The sequence below is a fragment of the Canis aureus genome, chromosome 6 (assembly GCF_053574225.1).
Source record: "Canis aureus isolate CA01 chromosome 6, VMU_Caureus_v.1.0, whole genome shotgun sequence".
NCBI classification, from domain to species: domain Eukaryota; kingdom Metazoa; phylum Chordata; class Mammalia; order Carnivora; family Canidae; genus Canis; species Canis aureus.
In genome coordinates, this window is record NC_135616.1 from 46,048,727 (window position 1) to 46,075,423 (window position 26,697).

Here is a 26,697-nt window from a genome sequence, read left to right on the forward strand (position 1 = left end):
CACCCTAAAGAAACAGGAATCAGGCTGGAATCAGGATTCTTAAAAGTAATAAATACCTTCCAAGTATTGAAATAAGGAACTTTGAACCTTAACAATTCTATTCAGTCAATCTTTTATTTAAATGTGAAGACAAGAGGATGCCTAGGTGGCTCAGTTGGTTGTGTCCAACTATTGTTTTCAGTTCCCATTGTGATCTCAGGATCATGAGATCAAGCCCTACATTGGGCTCCATGCTGGGCATAGGGCCTGCTTGGGATTCTCTATCTCCCTCTCTCTCTTGCTCTGAAATAAAAAAAATTTTAAAATTTGAGGACAAAATGAGGACATCATGAAGCATCATGGATCTAAGGAAAATTTGTGCCACAGATTTATACCTCTTTGCAAGATTTCTTTGGGATATGCTTTAAGAAGGGAATTTAATCCATCAAGGAGCCACAAGATATTAGGAAATAAAAAGAAATAAAATACTGATATATGATATAGCATGAATGAACCTTGAAAACATTAGTCTATGGGGTGCCTGGGTGGATCATGGTTGAGCATCTGCCTTTGTCTCAGGTTGTGACCCAGGTCCTGGGATCAAGTCCCGCACTGGGCTCCCTATGGGGAGCCTGCCTCTCCCTCTGCTTATGTCTCTGCCTCTCTCTCTGTCTCTCATGAATAAATAAATAAAATCCTAAAAAGAGAGAGAGAGAGAGAGAGAGAGAAAGAAGAAAGAAGAAAGAAGAAAGAAAGAAAGAAAGAAAGAAAGAAAGAAAGAAAGAAGAAAGGAAAGAAAGAAAGAAAGAAAGAAAGAAAGAAAGAAAGAAAGAAAAAGAAAGAAAGAAAGAAAAGAAAATATTAGTCTAAATAAGCTAAAGGGCCACATATTATATGATTCTATTTATATGAAATGTCGAATAGGAAATCCAGAGACAGTGAGTAGCTTAGTGAGGGCCAAGGGCTAAGCAGGGAAGGCGAGTAGTGAATGCTAATGGGTACAAGGTTTCTTTTGAGGAGGCAATAAAAAATGTTCTGGAATTAAACAGTGGTGATGGGTACACGACTTGGTGACTATACCAAAAACCACCAAATTGTACTCTTGCAAAATAAACTTTAAATAAACTCAGAAATACATTAAGAAAGTCGAGTTAAAACAAAAAAAGCAATAATCTACCCCTCCCTTCTCCCAAAAAATATCTCTAACATTTCAGATTTAAAACTCCAGACAATAGCAATGTGCCAGGAGGAGAGAGTGGAGGAAAAAACAAAAAGCCTACTAAGAGCTTTTTTCATTCAAGAGGAAGACATAAATATGCAAAAGCTTTAAGCATTGATAGTGAAAAATAAACATAAGTAAAAATCTAAATAAATCTGGGGTAACCACCAGAGAAATGGCATTATCAGGTCTGGCTGAGATCAAGCATATATATATATATATATATATATATATATATATATATATATATTACATATATATAGTATTTTTGACAAATTGCTTTCCTCTTATTTCCTTTTCATATTTGGTAAATATATACAAGTAAAAATCTATTTCGTATTTATCATAAACTAAAATATTTTCTGTTTATTTTCTATGTATATTTTTACAGAAAATATATTTATAATGCACTATGTTTCTATATAAATGTATTATAGTGTATATTTTTAAAATTACACTTGCAGATCTGTTACTTTCATGTCAAGGTAGTAAATGGAGCGTTAGAAAATTTTTTGAAGACCTTTGTGTTTGATGCAGCTGAGGATTAACTGCTCAAAACCATCTTGCTAACTCTGGGAAACGAACTAGGGGTGGTAGAAGGGGAGGAGGGCGGGGGGGTGGGAGTGAATATGTGACGGGCACTGGGGGTTATTCTGTATGTTGGTAAATTGAACACCAATAAAAAATAAATTAAAAAAAAAAACCATCTTGGCATATCACCCCGCTACCTGATATTTTTCTCATTTACTTCTCCATTTACTGTTTACTTGTTTGTTTCTCATCACTGGAGTGCAGTTTCCATGAGAGCTAGGCCACAGCCTGCTTGTGACCAAACCTATCCTGCATGCCCAGAACGTCTGGGCAAGTGGGCCACTCATGAATCACGTCTGTCTGCCCATGTTACTGGCCCATGCAGAACCAACCAGAAGTGGCTTCTCCCAAAGAGCCAGGCCAGTTCAGCTCTGAGCCCCCACAAAATAAGGATGGGAGGATTTCAAAGAGCCCTGGCACTGTGGCCAGAGACCTTCCACCAACTATAACAAGAAAGGAGCCCCTCTAATCACTTAACCAATGTGGAGGAAACCTCTTTGGAACAAGGGGCACTGAAGGAGCTGTGGGCTTCACTGGCTTTGGATTTGGATGCAGCCTCTGCCAGTAGGCATTGTTCTTCTGTAGAGGCAGCACATGAAGAGTCCCCGACTGTCATCTCATCCTAGCCACAAAAATCCTGTCAAAACCCTGCTGAGAATGATAGAGCTTTGGAGACAGACCAGCAGAGGGAAGAAGGGACTCTGAGGACTGCCTGCAATACTTTCTCAGCAACCCAAGCCATAAAGAAGGCCACCCTGGTTACACAGGATGAGAACTCCTTCCTAGAGCTTGCTCTAGGGAATGAATGAAAAAAATTTCAGATGTCTAAGGGTCACACCATCAGCAGTCAGTAAACACCTGATACATAGATGAAGAATGAATGCCTACTCCAGTGCCTGACTCACGGCTGTCATTCAATTATAGGTAGCTCTTAGGGAGAGAGAGAAACAGAAGACCCAGATCTGAAAGACGAGGGTCAGGAACAGCAAGGAACTTCTGAGGGTTCTCTACAATATTTATGAAAATAGATGTGTATAAAATAAATTCATTTTGGGGAAACATATTCCTTTGATAAAGTGATTTCTTGCTTGATAAAACATTCACCATACATTTGCATTAAAAACTAAACCTTTTTCAAAATAGCATTTCACATATCACAAATTTATTTACATGTCACTTTCCTGAGCAAATTTTTTGCTTTGATTGAATCACATCTGTATTAATATTTTAATAATATGGAATATGTGAGTGAATGCTTACTACTTCACTGGGGGAAATGAAAAAAATTAGCCTAATTACAGCAGGAAGGACTTAGGGCAGGCATGAGGAAAAACACATTGATATTAAGGACAACCATGGAAACAAAAATTCCCTATTAAATTTGTTATGCACACCTCTTCACATAAATTATTAAAGACACCAAATAACCCTCTGACTTTAGTGGGCTATTTTGGAATCAAGAGAGCCAATTAGGGGAGATCCCTTGATATTCACAATTTCTATATTTTACAAATGTACTTCCGATCTCGTTATTGCAAACTTTTAGATCAGAAGGGAATATGAATGGTCATTTAATTGAATCTTAGCATTTCACAAGTGGAATATGAGACCCCAGGAGGCTGAACTGATTTGCCAAAGGTTGTGCTGCCAGTTAACCATTCATTCAGGACTGGATGCAATTCTCTAAAACACCATTTCAATGCTGTTTCTACAGCATTGGGTGATAGTATTACCACCCTTTTATGCTCTTGCATTACTGTTCTCTGAAGTCTTAATTCATTCAGCTACATTCTCTATATTAAATCCAAATTGAACCTCAGACCCCTTCCCTTTGCAATCTTCCCTGCTCAGTGTCCACAGCCCACAATTGCTTAGTGCCCTTTTCATTTTACTTTGTTGGAAACATAGTCTTACTTGGTACGAGCTGTAGTTCTTCCAATATTACATCCAGCAGAAAATATATTCCACATGTTTAATAACAATACTCCCAATATTTGATTATAGCAATAAGGTGTTATAGGTGTAAATCATGACTTTTACCATCAAAACCATGATTTTTAGAAATGGGAAGAGTAGTGTGGGAAAATATTCTCACCACTGGTGAAAAATCACGTTTTCACAGGGTTTGCAAACAGGGAAATATTTGTGGTTTTGTCTCATATGTTTAGCTTTTTTTTTGGCAAAAGCAAAAGGCAGTTTTCTTTGCAATAAAAACGGCCTTTCGTTTTCGCCAATGCTTCACATCCATTTTTGCCAAGCAAAAAGCTGTTTTCCCAGGAGAAAACAGCTCAAGCTGAAATAAAAGTGAAGCACAATTTGTAAAATTTCCCTCTTTGAAAACAAAAATCACACCCTCAATGCAAATGCCACCTAAGGGGCCTTGCACAGAGAAAGATAATGGGAGAGTCATGGTTAAAATACATATAAACAAGCTTTCTAATAAATACCAGAATAAGCCCAAAGTCAGAGCCATGGTGAAAACATATATATAAACAAGCTTTCGGGGCAGCCTGGGTGGCTCAGCGGTTCAGTGCCACCTTTGGCCCAGGGCCTGATCCTGGAGACCTGGGATAGAGTCCCACGTTGGGCTCCCTGCATGGAGCCTGCTTCTCTCTCTGCCTGTGTCTCTGCCTCTCTCTCTCTCTCTCTCTCTCTTTCTCTCTCTCTCCGTGTGTGTGTGTGTGTCTCTCATGAATAAATAAATAAAATCTTTAAAAAGTTTTTTAAAAAATTAACAAGCTTTCTAGTAAACACAAGATAAGTCCAAAGTCATACGGGTGGAAGTTTTTATTTTTAAAATTTTTTTAAAAGATTTATTTATTTATTCATGAGAGACACAGACTGAGAGAGAGAGGCAGAGATACAGGCAGAGAGAGAAACAGGCTCCATGCAGGGAGCCCGATGCGGGACTCAATCCCAGATCCTGGGATCACGACCTGAGCCAAAGGCAGTCACCAAACCGCTATACCACCTAGGTGTCCCGGGTGGAAGTTTTTAAATCATGCTCAGAATTACTGCAAACAGTCCAGTTTTCACTATGTGATCCAAATGTGCCTCAAGAATACCTCTTAAAATGGAGCTTGTTGGATCCACCTGTCCCAGTTACATTGATGGCTTCTGTGCTGATAACAACGTCTTACATTCTTTTAGTATACCATGATCATGTTGATACTTAACAAAACCATGAAAATTAGAAAAAAACAGGCATTACCTCCAGCTTATATAAGCTAATTAGACATTTAATGAAGAGGAAGGTGCTGTTGGCTTGGCTAATGGCTGGCTTGGAGGACACTGAAGCTCACTAGTGCTTTTTTACTAAGGTGACCAAGGTGCCAAAACTTGGGCGTGACCCAGGTGTTATGACTCCTTCTTTGTGCTTTACCCTAGCACTCTTTGTAGTAAATTCCAACCAGGAGTTCCTTATGTGTCATGGAATTTGATTTTATTTCTGTTCTACTTCATTTTGCTTTGCATTTTTCCTATGTAATATGATACCTGTGTATCCTTTGAAGTATCATAGCATCTTCAGCCGGTTATTCTTGCTGTTAGAAAGACAAGCCCTATAGAAAATTTTAGTTTTGAAAAAAAATCAGAAGTTTCCAATAGCCATGTCAATTGCAAACAGATGAGATAGCAATTGCCACCTTTATAGAAGTGGGCCTTTTATTACATAGAAAAATAGAAAGATTGAAACCATTTTTAAATAATAGCAATGTTTAATGAGCTATTCTTTGAGACTTAGCCTCTGGGGAAATTTTTTATTGAATGTATTCAAACAAAAGCTGTAACCAGATTGCAAAATGACCCTCAAGTTCTTAATTTGTTTAAGATAAAATTACTGATTCTAAAACTCTACCTTTATCAGAATTATTATTGTATAGCTTATTATTTCACACTTAAGCAGTCACAAAAAAATGAGTAAGTACTTTGCATAGATTCCAACCCAGATGTGAACAATTCGGTAAATCTCACTGGTATGCCACAGACACATCTCTGCTCTCCCCTGCTATCTGTCCCAGTCCTAGCTGTCTTCTTTGAACAAGAGCTCAAGTCATATCTCTTTTGAGAGCATCATATTTCTCAAGTCTTCCACCTTTCTCAATTTCTCCAACAAGTTGAGTTCATGCTATAAAATTTACCATGGTATCACAGAACTGTCATCTTAAAAATGGTAAATATCATATGTGTATTTGCTATGTCAAAAAATTAGGGGTGCCACCTGGGTGGCACAATTTGTTAAGTGCTTAACTCTTTGTTTCAGCTCAGGTCACATAATCTCAGGGTCATGAGCTTGAGCCCTGCATCAGACTCCATGCTCAGCTTGGAGTCTGCTCAAGATTGTCTCTCCCTGGGCAGCCCAAGTGGCTTAGCACTTTAGTGCTACCTTCAGCCCAGGGTGTGATCCTGGAGACCCAGGATTGAGCCCATGTTGGGCTCCCTGCATGGAGCCTGCTTCTCCACAGGCAGGCCTGTGTCTCTGCCTCTGTATGTGTGTGTGTGTGTGTGTGTGTGTTTGTGTCTCATGAATAAATAAATAAAATCTTTAAAAAAAAAAGATTGTCTCCCCCTCTTCCTTTGCCCCTACCCCACCAACATGCATCTCTCTCTCAAATAAATAAATCTTTCTTAAAAATTAGGAAAAGTATGAGTTTATGCTAACCTAGACCATGTATAAATCTAAAGAGCTTAAAATAAAGCATTTATATAATTGCTCCCTTAACAATTTTAACTGTATAATTGCATATTGCTTGAGCTACTTCAGACATGTACATTATTTATTATATCTTCCTAACTAGATTGATTGTAAGCTTCCTGAAAGCTTGAACCATGTCTAAACCTTCTTAAGTCCTTTTCAAGACTTATAACAGCGCTGTGACACAGCAGATAATAAGTCAATAATTATTGATCCATAAAGAAGGATTTAGTTGGACACACCTCAGTTTGATGCTTCCCTTAAAATTCTAAATAAATAGTGGAAAGACCACTACTTGCAAAGTTACACATCATTGCATTTTATCTCAAAAATCTCAATTAATATTATTTAGTCACTTTATACTTTACCCATAATTACCCACTATATTTGTAAAGAGACGATTTCACAGAGGCAGAAATGGAGCATACCCTCTGGTAGTAAACAGCAATTTGCAGTAACTAACTGTAGGGTTGGTACCTTGGACAGCGCCTCAGCATCAACGGACTGAGTGGCATATTTGATTAAGTGAGCCTTCAGAAAGCAAACAACGAAGAAAAGAGGAACAGGCAGGGACAGGAGCAGCAGGACAGTGATATTCAATTAGTGCATTAGTGCACTTCAGAAACCCCTAGGGCACCACTTGGAAGCCCTGGGCTTCCTGTCTCCTTGTATATCACGGGAGGCTGGGGGCTCCCCAGAGTCTACATCAGTCAGATGATGGCAGGACATCTGGAGCATGTCTTCGGATGCTGGGTCACCCTACATTGACAAGGGGAAGAGAGGCAGGGCCAGCTCCAGCCATGTGGCTCTAACACTTATATGCTTCTTCCCTCCAGTACACAGTGTGGAAGGGCCATCAGTTCAGCAAGGGCAGGATGGTGTCTGTCACCCTTCCCTCTCCAAAGTGAATGTTAAGAAGCTGACATTTATCAAAATGAACAAACACCTGCTGCCAGTGAAGTGTGCCCTGAATAAGGACACATAGAAGAGCTTCTAGAGAGTTTGTGATGAGAACCAGGGGCTCTTGAGACAGAGTGTCTCCAAATGCAGGCTTTCACTCACACTGTGCATGACATTTTATTACAACTAGCTACAGCCTTGAGGAAAGGAAGTCCATGATCTTGATGTGGGGAGATAGGGGAAATAATATGCAGGCTCTTCTTGAAATATAGCCCAGAGTCTCAGCCTTTTGTTCCTTATTTCTCATATACAGCAATTCATTTATATTCCACTGGGCTTCTGCACATAAAATTCATCTCTGTGTGGGTGGAAGTAGCCCCAACTTACTTACTTCCGTGCTGTTCACAGAGTTATTTTCATTATTGGTACATGATGTGCTATCTCTGTAACTCACTGTACTTGGAGAAACAGTGTTGGACTCTGGAGGGTAAAATCTAGTTTAATTGCCTTAACTCTCTTGTTGCCATCAGGGCAAACATTGCTCTCCATCACCCTTCATCACATGCCTATATTGCTAAACTTGGGTCTACATCTTCAATAATAAAACTGGTGTGGATTTCAGTGACTTAGAATTGACATGGTGCTAGTGGTCTCCATTTCTATCACACAAATGCAAACTGCTAACCCAATTTTGTGTGTTCCATGCCCCATGCTGAGAAACATACTCTGACACCATGCAAGACCTCAAACATAATTTCAACTATCTCCAGGTAAGGATTTGGTCTGGTTTCAGGAGACTGAGCTAGTGTTTACTGAGTGCCTTCTATGTAATAGACATTTCCACAGGTCTTATTTCATTAATTATGCCAACAACAGCTCTGGAAGTGAGTATGACCAATTTCATCTTGTGGAAGAAAAAACTGAGGCATAAAGGAGTTAAATAATTTGCCAACAGCCATGCTGGTAATTAAGCAGCAGAGCCCGGATTTAAATCCAGGACTGGGGATCCCTGGGTGGCGCAGCGGTTTGGCGCCTACCTTTGGCCCAGGGCACGATCCTGGAGACCCGGGATCGAATCCCACATCGGGCTCCCGGTGCATGGAGCCTGCTTCTCCCTCTGCCTATGTCTCTGCCTCTCTCTCTCTCTGTGACTATCATAAATAAATAAATAAATAAATTTTAAAAAAATTAAAAATATGTATTAAATAAATAAATAAATAAATCCAGGACTGCCTCTTTCCAGTGTCCCCATTGGTCCCTTTCTCTCTGCTGTGTTGCCTCTCCTAAGGCGTGTGGGACCTTGGGACAAGTGTTGCCACCAAGCATCATTTGGAGTGCAGCAGAAAGCCAGGTAGACCCTGTTCAGGAAGCCATGAATGCTTTCCTTACTGCCCCCTGCATAATGCTGTGGTGCTTGCAGAAAGAAGCAAGCCTCTTTCCATCAACCCCTTTGGAGGAGGCTGACTACAGAGGGATCACTACACACTCTTTCTAGTATGTTGCTTAGGCATGGTAAGGCACTGTTGGCCTTAAATTACCACCCAATTTCCTGCTTACATAGATAAGAGAAAATACTGAGGATATCTTCAAAACCAAGATCTCATAGTAAAAAGCATGAGCATTTTCAGCCTCTGCAGGTTCTGGAGCCAACCTCTCCTGGTTCTAGTATGTCTCTGTCACTTGCTAGCAGACTGATCTTGGGCAAATTAATCACTTCCCTTTTCTGTATCTTGGTTTCTTCATCCATAAAAATGTTAATGACAATAGTATGTATTTCACAGGGTTGTGATGGGAATTTAATGAATATGCATAGCACTTACATGATACCTGACCTTGACCCTGACCCTTAGAAGGGGCCTTTAGCTATTGCCACCTTGTGGGCAAATTTTCCCTTTGTACTTGTAGCAGTGACCCTGGTAGAGATTTCCTTGCTTCTCCTAGACCCAGAGCATGGCTGACCAGGAGTCTTTATGAGTACTTAGATTCACAAGGGCTTGAGAAATGCAATTTTTGTTTTCTGTATCATGTGCTCTGGAAGCAGGCCTAGGTGCCTTCCTTTCTATGGATTTATTCCTCATTTTAGGCCTCTGTAATTTGGGAAACACAAGGGAGCAGTGCTAGATGCCTTGTACTGGTAATGCTCTTTGAATGAGAATGGAACCTACTTCACATCCTCCCCACTGGCTTTTCCCTGACGTCTACCATGACAACATTCCATTCTATTTCAGCCCTTCTGTAGGCCGTGGGTGCATTCCATGTTCTACAATTGTTTTACAGGATCCAAAAGAATTATTGAAATGAAGGCTCTTGACCTGAAGGACCTTCCAGCCTGTATCCTTTCGTTAGTGCTTCAATTTCTTCTGCATCTGCAAGAATCTAACTTATCGATTTGTTGTTTTTCTGATGGTACTACCCTGGCATCTGTGTGTATATTCAGATGAGTTTGCTGAAGTTGGCAACGTTTATAATATCCTGATAGCTTGATATAGTCGTACTTAAGAAACATGCGTGAGTGTATTCTAAAACAATGATTTTTAATGTTTCTTTCCTCCTCCATTTCTACAAGTAAAAATGTTTGGAAAATGCGCGATGCAATATTTCTATAAATGATGTCCAACATTTAACAGATATTGGTTCACCTTTGTGGGTCTAGTATTGTTCTCAGCACTGGAGAAAATGTGAAGAGCAAGTAGGCACATCCTCTGCTCTCAGGGAACATGCGTTTTAGGGGAGGAAATAGTCAACAAACAGGCAAAAAGGCAAGATAATTTGTGTACTAGGGAAGAAAAGGAGGAAGAGGGAGAGGAGGAGGAAGAGGGTGGGCAGAGACAATAGGGTGATATGATAGAGAGTATGTTATAGAAAAGGTAACAGAAAAAAGAAGAAGAAAGAAAGAAAGAAAGAAAGAAAGAAAGAAAGAAAGAAAGAAGAAAGAAAGAAAAAAGAAAGAAAGAAAGAAAGAAAAAGAAAGAAAGAAAGAAAGAAAGAAAGAAAGAAAGAAAGAAAGAAAGAAAAGAAAAGAAAGAAAAGGTAACAGCACCAGGGCTAATGGAGACTGAGTAAGTGGGAAAGTCCTTTCTGAAGCAGTGACATTTACATTGAGACCCAAAAGAGGAGAAAGCCAGCTAGAGAGAGTTAGGGGAAGAGTCTTCTGCCAGAAAGCACAGCAAGTGCAAAGGCCCAGAGGCAGCAAAGACAGGATATTCAAGCCAGAGAGAGCATGCCTTTGTGGCTGAAGCTAGGGGAGCGGCACAGCACGAGACTGGAGATGCCGACAGCAGCCGGATGAGGCAGGGTCTTGCCACCGTGGCAACAAGTTCACACGTGATGGCAAAAGCATGTTTAGCATGTTAGCAACTTGCATCGAGGCCTCCTGGCTCCACACAGAGATCTTTCCTTCCTTTGACCTGGCGTGCTCTTCCTTCACATTTTTCAGCAGTACTACAGTAAAGAAGAAAATACATAGGGAGGAGCAAGTTTTAGAGAAACTCTGCCAAATCCAGATGGAAAGGGAAAAAAGGAAATCTTTAGTCTGAGCACTGATTTTTACAGCTGAGGTAGCTCTCATATGGTCTCTTGTGAAGACATAGATAGGTCAGTGAGGAGCAATTTAAGCTCCTTTGAGTAACAGTTTTAACTGCTTTAAAGTGAATTATAGGTGTCAATAATGGCAAAGTTTATCTGTTAGAGATGCATCCAAAATCTCAGACATAATTCACCAATTAATTCATATAAATAACATAACTTTTTCCAGTTCTAGACCTGCACTTAAAATGAGATAAGGCTGGGGCAGCTCATTTCTCTGTCACATGCAAAAAAAAGAAAAAGGAAAAAAAATCAGAGTCCAGTGTTCAGAAGCAAAATATAGAGTGAAAGGATTGAAGAGATCCTTTAGATAAACTAGATATGAAAAGATACCTTAGATCCTTGCCCTGTGTTAGTTTATGCATTAAATGCTATTGCCCTGTTCAGAGAGTATCTATTTCTCCTAGGATGTGGTCCGAACTCTTAAATAGCTGATCAAACAGTCTTTAGAAAATTAATGGCATTTATTGTTAAGGTCTTCCATTTTATTGTTTGCTTTAATTTATCCAAAGACTCTGCTCTGTTCTTTGTATCATTCAAAATGAAAAGAATAAGACAATCTTCTATAGCAACACCACCCGAGAATTACTTTTCCCCACCACAGTGAATAGAAGGCAGGGAAACCTCTTGATTTAGGGATAAGAACTTTCTCTCCAGCAGATTTAATTAAATACCTAAATGTTAATAAAGCATTTGTCAGTGGATTATTTAATTACTTTGAAAGCCAGTACACTCCCCGATGTTCATTTTCCTGATGAGGAAGTTGAGAATCACATCGGTATAGGAAATAATCTGTAGGACAACGCATTTTACAATCTCTAGCCAGGAGGAAATCATCTCACCTTCTTCTCTTTCTTGTAAAACTCATGCTAATATTGTCCTTCCATGTATTTGAAGCCAGGAAATAAAGGTCTCCCTGAAGTTAGAGAATAAAATCACTTCTCTGACAGATCCTTTTAGAATGGGCTCCAAATTGCAAAATAAAAAAATACAGCATACATCTCTTCTCTGTATTTATATCTTCTGTATTTACATCAGAAGGGAATTTTAATTTAGGAAACACAGCAACTTGTATTTTAAGAACAAATTAGCCTCATTAGCTAGTACAAAATGCTGCTCCTCCAGCTATCATTTTGAGATTTTCTTAAAATTAGATTCATCTTTCCTTTGCCATCAGAAGCCAACCCTTGGATTAAACGACAGCCTCCAGCCACACATCGAGATGACACGGCAGATCAATTGTTGCTTTTGGTCACTGCCTTTGCAGATACCAGAAGCATCCAAAAGGACGGGAAAGATAAGCCATCTGCCACAAGCACTTATAAGGGGAAGTTTTTAAATGGGCACCTCTGGGCAGAACTTTGCAGAGGAATGGGCATCCGGGGAGGGTTCTCGGGTCCTGAAAGATGAGCAGTTCCACTGAATTCTTCAGTGTTGAGGGGTCAAGGCCAGGGTGAATAGAATGGCTTTGGAATGACAAGTATGATAACAATGTAAACTCATATTTTTCCAGACTGGCGCTCCTCTTACTCCCCTAAAGAGATAATCTCATAGTTTTTATTCACAGGAAATTTTCCTATTTTCCTTCTTGTCAATTTCGGTCCAGTCAAGCTAGGGTCTATACTTTTATACTAATTCCGCTTTAATAATTCCGGATTCGTAGGTTAAAGATCAGGAAAACAGCCTGAAACTAAATGCTTCAATCTTGAGACTCTTAAGCCAAATCACACAGTCCATTTTTCTAAAAATCAGTCCATCACCTGTTAATCACTTTTGTTGCTTTATGCTAATTTCCCCCTAGTTCTTCTATATCTGTGTGTTCCCAAGATACACAGACCTGAACAGGATATTCCAGGTGTGTTTCTGCCAAATGCACTAAATTACTCCACCTCTCCCTCATGATGTGATGTCTCTACACATACAGCCCCAAATCACATTAGCTTCCATGGCATATTGCAAACACATCTAATTTGTTGTCCACTCTCCCTTGGTCTCTCTGGCATCACTGCTTTCTGGATTTTTCCCTCTTGCTGCTTACTTTTATAGCTTGTTTTTTCCCCCTCCCAAGCATTGGGGTTACAACTGTCTACCTTAATTCTCATTCTGTTTGATTCTTTCCATATTTTTAACCTCAGAAAGCCCATGCAGCATTTTTCTTTATTCACTGGTGTGTTCCCAACTCTTCTTGATTTAATTTCATCTGTAAATCTAATTAACATGCTGTTTACTACATTTTTTCCAGGTTACAAATGGACACGCTCAGAAAAAAAATAGCACTAACAGGGATTCCCAGGGCTCTTCTCAGCACCTCTCCTACTGGGACAGCCTCAGAAAGTGCAATTAACTTTCTTCAGCTCAGGGGATGGCTGCTTCAGCCACTTTACACCATTTTGATGGACAGCTGGGTCTCTCCCCTAATCAGCCAATTTGGAGATAGAACAATTATAAAAGACAGCAATTACCGAATGCAGTCTGTCATTGCGAAGATGGAGGCTGAGAGGAGGAAGAGGAAAGAAGAAATGGCCCAAGTTTAGACTCAGATGATTAAAAAAAAAAAAAAAAAAAAAAAGATCTCAGCCCTACTGTACAGGAGGCTTCTGCAAAGCAAAGAGAGTCCTAGCTTCAAGTAGGTGAAAACACTGATTTTCCAGCAAGCCTCCAGTTCGGCACCTAGCCTCTCAGGAATCAAAGATTAAGGATTGTTTTTCATTCTTGTTGTTCTTAAAGATTCCAAGAGTTCTTTAGAATCCTGCTCTGATATTAAAACAGTTACTCTTAAGGTTATCCTGGTCTTTGCTGCTATTTTTTGGTTATAATCTAAATATACTTCACTTTGCTTTTTAAAGATTAATTTTTTTATTTTCATTTATTTATGATAGTCACAGAGAGAGAGAGAGAGAGAGGCAGAGACACAGGCAGAGGGAGAAGCAGGCTCCACGCACCGGGAGCCCGACGTGGGATTCGATCCCAGGTCTCCAGGATCGCGCCCTGGGCCAAAGGCAGGCGCTAAACCGCTGCGCCACCCAAGGATCCCCTCATTTTGCTTTTTAAAGTGAATATAATGACTGCCGAGATCTTCTTGACAATGACCACAAACCATAGAGCTTTATCCCTTCATTGCTTCCCCTTCGGGCTCAGAAATTTCAAGTTCTTGATCTTTCCCTCAATTCGCTTAAGCAACTGTCTCAAAAGCACCATATGTTTTTCTCCATATCCAGTGAAAAGACCAAAAGTTGGGGTCCTAATCAGGGAGAAAACATTATTTCTCAATTTTAATGGTCATAGGGGTACCTCGGTGGCTCAGTATGTTAAGCCACTGACTCTTGATTCCCACTCAGGTCATGATCTCAGGGTCGATCAAGCCCCACGTGGGGCTCCATGCTCAGTGCAGAGTCTGCTTGGTATTCTCTCCCTCCATCCCTCCAGGGGCTCATATATGCATGGACACACATGCCTCCTCTCTCAATCTCTCTCTCTAATAAATAAATAAATGAATAAAATCTTAAAAGAAATTTTAATGGCCATAGTCTTATTAGAAGATTAGAAAAATATCCTAAGAAAAGCAATATGTACCTCTATTTAAACATGTATTTAGGGGATCCCTGGGTGGCGCAGCGGTTTGGCGCCTGCCTTTGGCCCAGGGCGCGATCCTGGAGACCCGGGATCGAGTCCCACATCGGGCTACCGGTGCATGGAGCCTGCTTCTCCCTCTGCCTGTGTCTCTGCCTCTCTCTCTCTCTGTGACTATCATAAATAAAAATTAAAAAAAAAATTAAAAAAATAAATAAATAAATAAACATGTATTTAATTAGGAAGATTTCTAATTCAATTTTTTTTTAAGTATGGAAGCCAGAGAATAAGAAAGGCAATTCTTCTAAAAAAAAAATGGGTCAACAGCAGAAGTCACATTGAAGACTAGTGGAGCTTCATAAGGAAATTCCTCCCAACACTGTTTGGGCATTTATCAGGAAGGAGAAAGTACATAAACTAAAGGGGTGGTTGCCAGGGCAAACTTTTTCATATTTGAGGAAGTAAAAATCTTAGATCGAGAAACCAAGGATCTTACAGGTATTCTATAAAAGCCTGTACCTTATTCCTCTCCAACTTTATTGTGTTTTCATAAAAGAAAGGAAGAGAAAAGAAGAACATATAAAAGTCCAGCTCCCCTGCGAACATTAAAAGGAGGAAAAGGTTTTTAGTTGAGAGATGCACGAGGGATGAGAATCATGGCAGTCAAACGTCCTCCGCCAGGTAAACAGGAAACAGACTGTACAAAGCTTTTGACCAAAGATCACTGGAACCTAGAAGCAGGCGGAGCGCGTTCAAACTGGAAGCTTCTTCAGCACTTCGGACAGGCCTAGGCTTCAGAATAATCAAAGCTCTGCGGGCAGCAGTAAGTGAAATTCTTTCTTTCTAGACAGAATGCAGTAAGTTCAAACTGGATTTAGCAGTGATCCTGATGAAAGTCTTTGTCCTTTATTGCTGGTGTGGCCTTGCTTACGACATGTGACCTCCCCCAGCTCAGCTCTCTCATCTGTTCAAATGCTCTCTCCCACCGGGCAGTAGCCACCATCAAATGAACTTAAACTTCACGCAGAAATAAGACATTTTTCATAATTAAGGTTTTAGAAAAACTTGAAATGTTCCACTGTTGCCTGTTGCTGAGAGTGTTTATAGTTACTATGAATCACCACTGGAAAAACACTGAATTTTATATTCATTAATCCTAGACCAGTGACATTAACACTTCCATTTTCAAGTAAATCAGGAAACATAAGAATTAAAAATACTAAAACATTGGAGACGTCTGTTAAATATGTAATTGCATATACCTCTAATTGTATTTATCTTTAACAATCTATTAAAACAATCAAATTTAGTATGTGGTTTATCGTAGGCTTTCAACCTGAATGTTTATAGTTTGGAATCAGGTGTCTCTACATATTTTGCTATATTTCTATTTATTCTTTATCAATGATCTACAATAAAAAAACAAATCATACCACATTGAAATTATCGATTATTTGACAATCACAATGATGAATTTCCAAATAATGAATAATAGAATAGTTATATTCATTTAGCCATCAGCGTTCCTGAAACCACTGGGCCAATCGCTTGTAGACTGATTACATATCAATGAACAGTGGACCCAATTTGGTTGCAAATATGGCTGAAATTAACCAGACTACAAATATTTAGCAGCAGTTGTAGAACTGCTAACTGATCAGTGAGCCTGCAAATGGCCCATGCATTTGGACATAAAAAGCAGGTTATAATCTAGATTTAGACTCCCACAATATATATGTATGTTATGGAAAAAATTCCAGGGGTGTGTGTGCACATGTGTTGATGGAAACTTGATGTTGCCCCTTGGCAGTTCCCTAATAAAGTTAATATCAAAGATTTTTTGTTAACAATTGAAAGACTCCCTGATGATTATACAAAGACACTGAGACATCCATATGTGAAAAGAAGCTTGAGAATTGATTAATATAGTCTTAGGGATCAAGAGTATATGCACCTGAACTCACCGACCAGTCTTAGCATCACTGAGAGTGGACAACCAGATACTGTATGCTTGATGGTGCAATAGGGAGTAATGACACAGCAGCAATGATGAAATATTCCTGCCTAAGCTGGACCATGAATCTAATCAAGCCCACAGCTCCAAATACTGACATAGGGGAAATACAGAGATAGGGTTAGATCAAAAGTCTTTACAGGGAAGCAACTAATCAAATTCAGAGTGAGGGCATACTAAGGACAAATAACCTGGTTTATCCAACTATCAATGAAATGAAAAGAGAGGGATTAAAATAAGCATAAGAGACATAATCAGGGACACCCGGGTGGCCCAGTGGTTTAGCGCCGCCTTCAACCCAGGGCATGATCCTGGAGACCCAGGATCGAGTCCCACGTCGGGCTCCCTGCATGGAGCCTGCTTCTCCCTCTGCCTGTGTCTCTGTCTCTCTCTCTCTCTTTGTATGTGTCTCTCATGAATAAATAAATAAAATCTTTAAAAAAAAGGGAGAGACACATAATCAGGAGTCTATTTGGGACCTACTCCAAGCAAGCTAATGGTATAAACACACCTCTGAGATAAGTAGGAGACTCTGAAGATGGACTAAGTGGGATGAGGTCAAAGAAATATTGTTATTTTTGGCCACTGTGTTTCAAAAAGTTGTGCCTGTGTCTTAGGGATGAACAGCAAAGTATTTCAGGGTGAAATAACATCCTGAATTTTCCTGAAAATACTCCAGGAAAGGGAAGGGGGAAGTGTGAATGGATGACAAGGAGAAAGAAGCAACAAAATTGGCAGAATAGTAATAATTGGTAAGTCTAGGTGATGGACACCCGAGAGCTCGTTATCCTAGTCTATCTGCTTATTTTGTAAGTTTTTAATATTCTTGTACTGAAACATATTTAAAACATGAGTAAATGTATCTACACTTCAATTAGTTGTTTATTCACATGACACAATGATAGTTATCAGCATAATCATTTTGGAGAATCAATCATGGCTTAAATCTGGCTGGTTCTACATTACAGGTCGCCAATAATAGCCCACTAACGTCCATATAGGACTACTCTGTTTCCATAAGGAAAAAAAAAACCCACCCCACCTAATTCTTACCTGCCTCTCCTTCCCTCCTTTCCTGTCTCCGACAGAGTAACAAGAATAGGTCATTTTACAGCATGTTTTTGCATCTCATCAATCAGAGCACAGTCTTCTGCAGGTCTGGGGCAGGAAAGCTCTGCCTTCACACAAACAAGCTTGGTGCCCCACCCAGTGCGCTAGTGGATGCTCATGACCCCAAAGAGGAGCTGGGGCTGATGTGTATTTAGGGACCATCGGGACCATGCAGGGAATGTGGAAGGAGATCACGTCTGAATATAATGGTTCCTCAGTGCTTGAAATTAATATGTAAATTTCCCCTGGATTTTTGTTCACATTTATAAGTGGCTTTGTTTTAAATAATATGCTTAATTTTTGTTTACCACCTCCCTACCCTAAGTCTAGGCAAAAACTGTATTCCAGGTTGCCACGTGCAGAGAAGAGAAGCTGCCCCAGGGACGGTGGAGAGGCATAATGTGGAGCAACTGTTTGAAGGGAGGAATGAAAGCACATCCTGATGTCTTGGAGCTAAGAGAAGGAAAAGGATATTTACATAAGATGAGATGCCAATAAATTGGAAAGTTCAATGTGCTTAGAAATAGATAGTGGCTGGGACAATGATAAAGGAATCACATTGCTACAGCAGATTGCATCTTTCATGTTTAATTTTCGTTTAATTCCTGAGGAAGGCAGAGGCTCAGAGGAATGACTCACCCTCATCCTCTTCCTTCAGAAACACTCCTGCCGACCCAACGGACGCCAAATCCTGGAAATACCCCTATCTGTTACGCTCCTGAATTGATCGTTTTTCATACGGCATTTATTGATTAGAAGCAATATTCATCTGAGGTTCAGCCATGAAGCAGTGTTTCAAACCAAGCGAGGAGGTACAAGGTGGACATTTCCAGCCTGTTTGGCTAGGGATTCATCTGTCATCATCTTTGTGCCCGGAGAGAACAGTAAGCCCTCTTGCCTCCTCCTCTCTTAGTTTCTCTATGTCACAAAAGTACAGTTAGAAAATTAAGGTATTTTATCTGTTTGAAGCAGAAACATTTTTTGTCATCTCAGTCAAGAAATGAACTAATGTTAAGTGATAGAATTCAAGTTCTGAATAATAAGAATAGTTTAGTTGGGTTCAACATGAGGTTATAGCAAAGCAGAAGTAATGGAAAAATTGAAATCAAATATGCCTAAATAACTTTACACTGCTGTGGGTTTCTTGTTTAAATTAACTATAGGTAACAACATGCAAGGGTCATCCGGAAACAAAGACAGTATGTTTTTAATGACCAAGAACCTGACGTCCAGTTTGAAATAATTAACTATTACTGTAGTAGTTTCCCAAAAGTCTCAGGACACATATAAAACATTCACAGTGTTGCACTGATAATAACTAGAAGGTGGTTTATTATGCCGGTTTTAGTTTAATATAAGCTGGAAAACCTAAAGAAATTTTGGGTTTACTTGAGGATAAGGAGTATATAACATCCAACTAATCTTTCGCATCTATGATTTCCCTTGGGGAAGGAAGCTGGCTAACATGTATGTGTCGAGTTTGAGGCTTTAAGGAGGGCTGAGACCTAATTCATTTCGTTTCTTTCTAATGGAAGATTTGTCCTCAATAGAGAAGGTAATTAGTGATTTTTAAAAATTTGGAATATTGGTATTTCTTAGACCCTAGGTTCATTTACTCATCAGGAATTGATGGAGCACTCACTATCTTCAAGAGAATGTGCACATAAATTTAAAAGCCCATTACCTAATCTTTTCTTATGTTTTTATTATTTTATAGTTAGGTAATACTATTTGGCTTTCCCATAATATGAATAGGCTGTTATGACAAAAATATAAGAAGAAAACGGTGATATTTCTAGCCACTAACAAACAAGTGGCTTTGTTCTTTCAACTTTTCATCTGGTATTAAATGTCATTGCCCAAAAGATTATACTATATTGTATTTTTAATTCAAGCCCAAATTATAGCATTTTAAATGAAATTAGAGCCAAGTCCCATTGGTATTTGAAAGTGGCAATTCATGATTTCTCCATATTATGTATTCCAGCATTTTTTTTTCCTGTTTTCCCAACCTGTTCTGTAGACCGGTTTCCAATTCTGTACCATGTCTTCAAGCGTGATTCTACAGGAAATTTCACATAATTGGGGAATAGTCCCTGTATTTCAGAAACACATCGCAGCTAATTTGATAACAAATTTCACTTTAAATGCAAAGTGTACTTTTATTTCCAAAAATCTGACCTTTATTTCCCACAAAACTCCTATGAAGAAATTCCATTCATGAATTTTATCTATGTCTGAACAAAAATATCTAATTGCTTCTCCTATGAAATCTGTATTTATCAATTATGGCTTTCTCAGGGAAATTCTAATTTGCAAAAATGCTCTATATTCCAAGCTTTAACAGTTGGAGGTAGATGTCCTTAAGGATGGAGGGGAAAAAAGTTCTTTTTTAAATGGCACATTTACTAATTATAAAATGCTCTTATCGCTTTGCAGCCAAAGCCAAAATGAACATGTGCCTTGTACGAAGAAATCCCAGGATTGTCACAACTTGTGCCAGCTGTTGAGGTTATGACACCTGTGCCAGCATCGCCAGCTCTGCCCACTGTCATCTGTTCCAACTGTTCCATCTGCACTGTTTGTACCAATTCTCCCATTTCTGCATCTGTACCTTCTGCAGAAACGTTTCCAACAATGCCAGCTGTGTCATTGGTGCCAAATATGCCAGATGTTCTATTTGTCCACCCTGGGCCAAATCAATGCAGTTCTGTGCTCATTAGTCTTAGCTGGTAGATTCTATTTTACAATTTTTTGAGATGTATTTAGATTGAATCCAGGCAAAAATCCCCTTCACAACAATTTCACATCTCTCTATCTATCTTTTCACCACCCAACTTTACCTAACAGAATAAAGTTGGTCAATGCTGTCTTGATCGTATGAAACCCATTCCCAAGAACCCATTCAACATTAATTGTGGTAGGGCATCTCCTACAACATGAAACGATAGAGAGGAAAATACTGCAGAAGCCCCTGAACACAACAATAAATTGGCAAAGTAATTAAAAAAAGAATAACTTTGTTCTGATAACCAAATTGAAAATGCTCAAAAATCAATATGTCGAGCTGATTAGAGTAATCTGTGGCATAATATTCTATTAAGCTGCCTGTTTATTGGTCTTTTAATTGACAGAGTTACACATGTGGATTGATGTGTGTGTCATACACTCCCATTCTCTGCGTTCTGCTCTGCAGAGTATTAGCCAAGGGTGCACCCGGGTGGTAAGGCCAGGCCTTTGGCCCTGGCCCTTTCCCAGTAGAGCTAAGCAAGGTCAGAAGCGTGCCCTCCGGCCAGAAGCTAACTCTCTTTCCTCTCTCAAATGTCAATTTTACCAGTGCCAACACAAACCGTTCTTTGGGTAAGAATGAGCTTTCATCTTTAAAGTTGAAAAAAAAAGTATTTTCATAGTCTCAACCTCAATATTCAACATCACTGCAATGCAAAAAAAAAAAATATATATATATATATAGTACTTTTTTCTTTTCTCTTTTCTCTTTTCTCATTTAGGAAAGACTTTTTTTAAGGAGCACCAACATTGAATCTCTGAACATTAAACCAGTTTCCTTCCTCCAAAATGGTTTTCAGAGGCAGAGGATGAGCCAGAGTTTGTCATTTGAAAACTGATGCTCTACCAGGAATGTGACGTCCAGAGGATAGCATCTACCTCCTGTTTTTTCAGCTTGGATTATTTAACCCGACCTTTCCAATGATGAGAGTTGCATCTATTCACTATGCTTCAAAGCATTGATAATGACGTTCCTGACAACAGATAAAATGGCTTGCAGTCACGTCCAAAGATTTGTACTCAGTCTATACAAGTGACAAGCTACAGTGAGGAAATGCCTCAACAACTTTATGAGGCTTCAAAATCCACACAGAAAACACTAAGCTGTAACACAATGCATCACCAGGTTACCATAAAACAAATGAATTTGTCTAGGTCTTAGGCTAAAAATCCTGGTGACATCATTTTTTCCCAGATAAAGGTGGACATGCTGACGATCCAGCCCCACGTGGGCCACAGTCTCAGGATATGCCAGTACTCATATACAGAAAGAATACCCTCCATTCAGTCACACTTTTGCCTTAAAAGGTCAGTGATTATTTTGTCACTGTCCTGAGTCCTTTGCTCCACTACACAAATTTGAGCTGTCTCTGATCTTTTCACTTCATACCTTTTCATAATCTTCTCTGAACATGGGAGGGCACTGAACAAATATCGATTAACTAAAGTGGTGGCTCTCTATCAAAATATGCTCAGTTCCTAGCTTGAGGGATCTGGTCTGAGTTTGATGACCTTACTTCTAGAAATGCAACAGACTTTTTCAATTCTAATCCCCTATGTTCCAAGATGCCAAGAGCAAACATCCTTAATTAGGATTAAAATAGTTTGATGACTCTTTGGGAATGCACCCTGTACCTTCTCAGAACATTTTAATTAATATAACTTCTGCTCCCTGCTGACAAAGACATTTCTGATGGTGTTTTGGCCCAACATATTTACCGCCTTCATTGATGTGAGTCATTTGAATACTTGGAGGAATCCATAAACTCCGTGGTCTCATGTGAAATACAGAATTGAATGTTACAAGTGCCAGGTAGGCATACACAGCGGAGAATACTTTTCATCACCTATCAGGCCTTTTTTTACAGAAGTTTTTAATACAGTGACCATGAAAACACTCAGATCTATAGGTAAGGGATAGGAAACCACACACTTCAAGGTTCCAATGACATGGTGGATCAAAAGATCCAAATGATTTTGAAGTTTGCTCTCATGACTCTTAGCTTCTCCTTTAGATAGTTGCTTCTCTGGAATGAGTAAGTCACCATGGAGAGCAATACTGTTCCTTGATCCCTTAGCCACTTGAAGTAAACAGAGTACCTCAGTCCTCTTAAGTTTCTTGAGTATTTTCTACTACTTCCTCAATCTCATGGTCCACACTTTCAGTTTGGAAGGATAACAAATCCTAAGGTAGTTGCCTCATTATTAGGTGTATCAGTATACTCTGATTCTTTAAATCACAACTACGCCAGCAGTTATGTGATCAATATTTAGGAAAATGCTACACAAGATGGCAATAATACCCCAAGGAGCTATGGCTCCACCAGTACTATTGCTGTCATTTTCACCATTCACTTACTTATTTTCAGGGAAATGCCATTGCTTGACTCATTAATGTTCCAAGCCTTATATTTGTCTCCTAAAAAGTCCCCAAACCCAGGGTCAATATATGTAGAGGAGCTGTTTATACTTACAAGTGAAGTCTGTCAAAATGCAGAAGAGTTTGAGGAAGTAGGAAAAGAGGTTAATGGAAAACAAAGTAGGGCAAGAGTAGAAAATAATAAATCACTGCACCAAATCAATATGAGAAACGGACAGAAGTGGACTGCCTTGGTTAGAATCAAGGAGAACAGAGATCATTAGCAGACTCACAGCTCCAATCAGAAAGCAGGTCCTCAGGCAGCCTCAGTGGCCCAGCGGTTTAGCGCCACCTTCGGCCCAGGGTGTGATCCTGGAGACCCAGGATCAAGTCCCACGTCAGGCTCTCTGCACGGAGCCTGCTTCTCCTTCTGCCTGTGTCTCTGCCTCTCTCTCTCCCTCTCTCTCTCTCTCTCTCTCTCGAATAATCTTAAAAAAAAAAAAAAAGAAAGCAGGTCCTCAGAGTTTAAGTGACATATCCAAGCTCACACAGCTTATTAATGGCAAACGCAAGTGTAGAACCAACCTATCCTCAGGTTCCTCTTCTGTAAAATAAAGATGATAAGAGTATAGAACAGGTAGAGTTGTGCAGGTTGAGTGTATCAATGAGAACCAAGCACTGAGAACAGTGTCTGACAGGTGGTAAACACTGTGGGTTGGCTCTCACCATCATCATCATTAGGATACTCGATTTTTACTTTCCTTGGACCATATGAACTGTATCTGGCAAATCTCAGCATCAATTTAAAGTCACACTCTTATCCTCAGCTATAAATCATCTTATTGCCATGTCTATAGTTTGACCATCAGATTTGTACCATGAAAAAGGAAGTTGGAATAGGTCTAAAATTAAGCAACAGTCCAGCTGTTTTCAGTATCATACCTGGCACACAGTGAAGACAATCAAGACAGAGAATGCTGAGGTGCCCATGTTAATGGAAGGAAGTGAAGGCATGATTAATCTAGACCAATAAAGGTCACAACAACGTACTATTTGGCTTCAGAAAGAAAGCACACTCTCAGCTGTTAGCACACTCACACGTCCTCATGCAGGTACTTTCCTGTTACCTTTCTGGGGCTAACCACAGGCATACGGGTCCTTGCTAAGTAATAGAAAGAATAAGACTACAGAGGTTCCAGAAGAAAAACTCCATTCCAAATAGAATCAGTCAACCATGTTGGGAAATTAGGAGGGGAAGACAGGAAGAAAATTATAGTAGCTACATAATAAAACGAATGTCTCCTATTTGTAAAGCACTTTAGACTTCCAGTTCTTACTATTAGCCTCTGATTTCTGATTCTAGGCTTCAGTATTGGATGGCACATTAGAATCACCAGGGTGGGAGATCTCTAGACAACTGAATCAGAATCTCTCAGGAATAAGGACCAGGAGCATATGCTTTTAAGAGACTCACCAGGCTATCGGGATGCACTGGGATTTTGTAAGCCCAATCAGTGCTCTTTCCTCATTAGAGCAGGTTCTTAACAGAGAATTTAAATTAATTATGTAGAACTTCAGGACACTAAGCTTTAAACACCAAATGCTACTTTGTGAAAAAGGTTTGGATCAAACTGGGTTAACTTGTCCTTTTTTGGCTTCTGTCTTCAGAGTCATTTCTTGTCTCATCTCAGTACATTCAAGTTGGACTGAATCACAAAAGCCAGAGATAGAACATTAGCTCCTGAGCTTCCTCCATATGCTCCTGTAGGAGTTTGCCTTGCAGTTAACCTCATTACAACTCAAGATCCATCATAACAAGTGTTGAGATGAGTGATGATCAGATGGAAGCATGTCAGAGAGACAGGACACTGCACTGGTGTTTAGTACAACTGCAGACACACGAAGATACCTATATCCCTTCATTGAAAGCAAAGTCTGAATCCACAGCGGTTGGACATATACTAGATGGTTTTTTTCAAGCAAACATTTCAAATTGTGTGTAAAGCAGTTCATAGCACTTTTATGCATGGAAGTTGAGTCCCACCTATGACAATGGCACACTTGTGTGGCCCAGATGGCTCACAGGTGCACCAAGATGGTGACCCCTTCATCCAGGGGGCAGCCAGAACTTCTGGGCTAGTCGCCTTCAGACATTGGCCATACACATATTACTACTTTCTGTATGTGCCACGACATGAATAATGTTGTGGAACCGAACAGCACAAGCCAAGCACTGGTGTGGCACTCTCTAGACATCTAGACTCATGGACCAGTAACATTAAGAAGAAAAAAAATAGAAGAACCAATGTGGAGTTGCAAAGTTGTTATTTTAGATGTTAATACAAAGCAACTATTACCTGCAACTACCATTTTGTAAAAGAAAGGGGATGGTGGAACCGTTTATTTCTAAAATGCTTTTATTTTAAAGTAGCTCACATCATGCAAGAGCATACTGGCCAAACACATGGGGTCAATAAAACATTTTATCAAGAGTATTGAATCTTTTCTTCCCACTTTTTATTTTATAATTTTTCAATCCTATTGAAAAGCTGAAATAACATCACAATGAATATTCATCCCCTAAATTCTAGACATTTGTGCACATTTGCTTTATTGCTAGCTTTTCTTTCTATAGAGCCGTTTGAAGATTATGATGTCATGTCACTTCACCCCTAAGGACTTTGTCCTGCATCTCTAAGAAAACAAATTCTCCAAACCAACCACAGTACTGTTGTCGCATGAAAATCAACATGAATTCAATGTCACCTAATTCATATTTAAATTTTGTCAGTTGTTTTCAAAAATCTCCTTTATAGATTTTTTCCCATTTGAGATTTAATCCAGTACCATACACTGTATTTGGTTGTTATATCTCTTCAGTAGCTTTTGATCTAAAATAGTACCCCCATGTGTTTTTTAAAAATCATTTGTTTCTCATGACATTGACTCTTTTGAACAATCCAGGCAAGCTGTCTTGTAGAATGTTCTACATTCTGGATTTGTCCATTGACTCATGCTTTGATTCAGGTAGAAAGGGCATTTTCAAACTCCTGAATATATAGCAAAAACATAATCGAGACTAAGTGAGTACACTGAACTTAATGGAGAGATTCTCTCCCTAGTTTTTATTTTACTTCCTATGGAGTGTCAATAACTTAGTCACAAAATGGTCCTTTTGCACAGGCAAGCATTAGGTATCCACCATTCAGTAGAATAAAAATGATTTCAGGGCACCTGGATAGCTCATTTGGTTAAGGGTCTCTTAATTTCTGCTCAGGTCCTGATTTCAGGGTCTTGGGATCCAGCCTCGCATCAGGCTACACACTCAGCAGGGAGTCTGCTTGTCCCTCTTCCTCTGCTCCCCCATCCCTTGCTCTCTCTCTCTCTCTCTCTCTTTCTCTCTCTCTCTCAAATAAATACATTGACAAACGGTACCCCTGAAAAAGATGCCAGGTCTTCAGAAGACTGACCTAACTTCTGCCAGGGTTCACTCACAGGTTCTAGGGCAGTTACTCATTTCGATAAATTTGTTAGGCTGAAAGGGCCTTATCTTACCCTGGATATTGTCTCAGATCAAAGTAAAATGTGGTAGGGCTCAAGATCCACTCACAGTTGATAAAAAGAAATAGAATTTGGTCCCTGCTGACTTGCTGAGAGCCCCATGCTTACCGCTGTTGGAAGTCGGAAGACCGGAGCCAGGCTTGTAGATAAAGCAGGGTAGAGAGGCTCACGATGCTACATCAACCACCTGCTTGCTTTGTGAACTTGCTCGGTGCCAGCAATGTCCTAATTACCACATGCCCTATTTATTGCAGAGCTTTTCAGTGGTAGACAATAAAACAGAAACACACTCGAGCGTGAGCACAAAGTTCTATCGTGGTACCCTGACT

At 39.6% G+C, this 26,697-nt stretch overlaps 2 long non-coding RNA genes across 4 annotated transcripts; both read left to right on the forward strand.

Moving 5' to 3' along the window:
- The first annotated feature begins 9,656 nt into the window (after window positions 1-9,656).
- On the forward strand, window positions 9,657-13,536 carry LOC144316021 (uncharacterized). The gene is made up of 2 exons (XR_013381768.1): window positions 9,657-9,890; window positions 13,210-13,536. It is a non-coding gene; the product is annotated as an uncharacterized LOC144316021 (long non-coding RNA).
- A 1,230-nt stretch (window positions 13,537-14,766) lies between these two features.
- On the forward strand, window positions 14,767-25,357 carry LOC144316022 (uncharacterized). 3 transcript variants are annotated; one of them, XR_013381771.1, is made up of 5 exons: window positions 14,767-15,360; window positions 18,010-18,545; window positions 20,101-20,241; window positions 21,171-23,919; window positions 24,476-25,357. It is a non-coding gene; the product is annotated as an uncharacterized LOC144316022 (long non-coding RNA). The 3 variants fall into 3 exon arrangements; XR_013381770.1 differs by lacking the exons at window positions 21,171-23,919; window positions 24,476-25,357 and having other exon boundaries at window positions 14,767-17,303; window positions 20,101-20,679; XR_013381769.1 differs by lacking the exons at window positions 21,171-23,919; window positions 24,476-25,357 and having other exon boundaries at window positions 20,101-20,679.
- The last annotated feature ends 1,340 nt before the right edge of the window (window positions 25,358-26,697 follow it).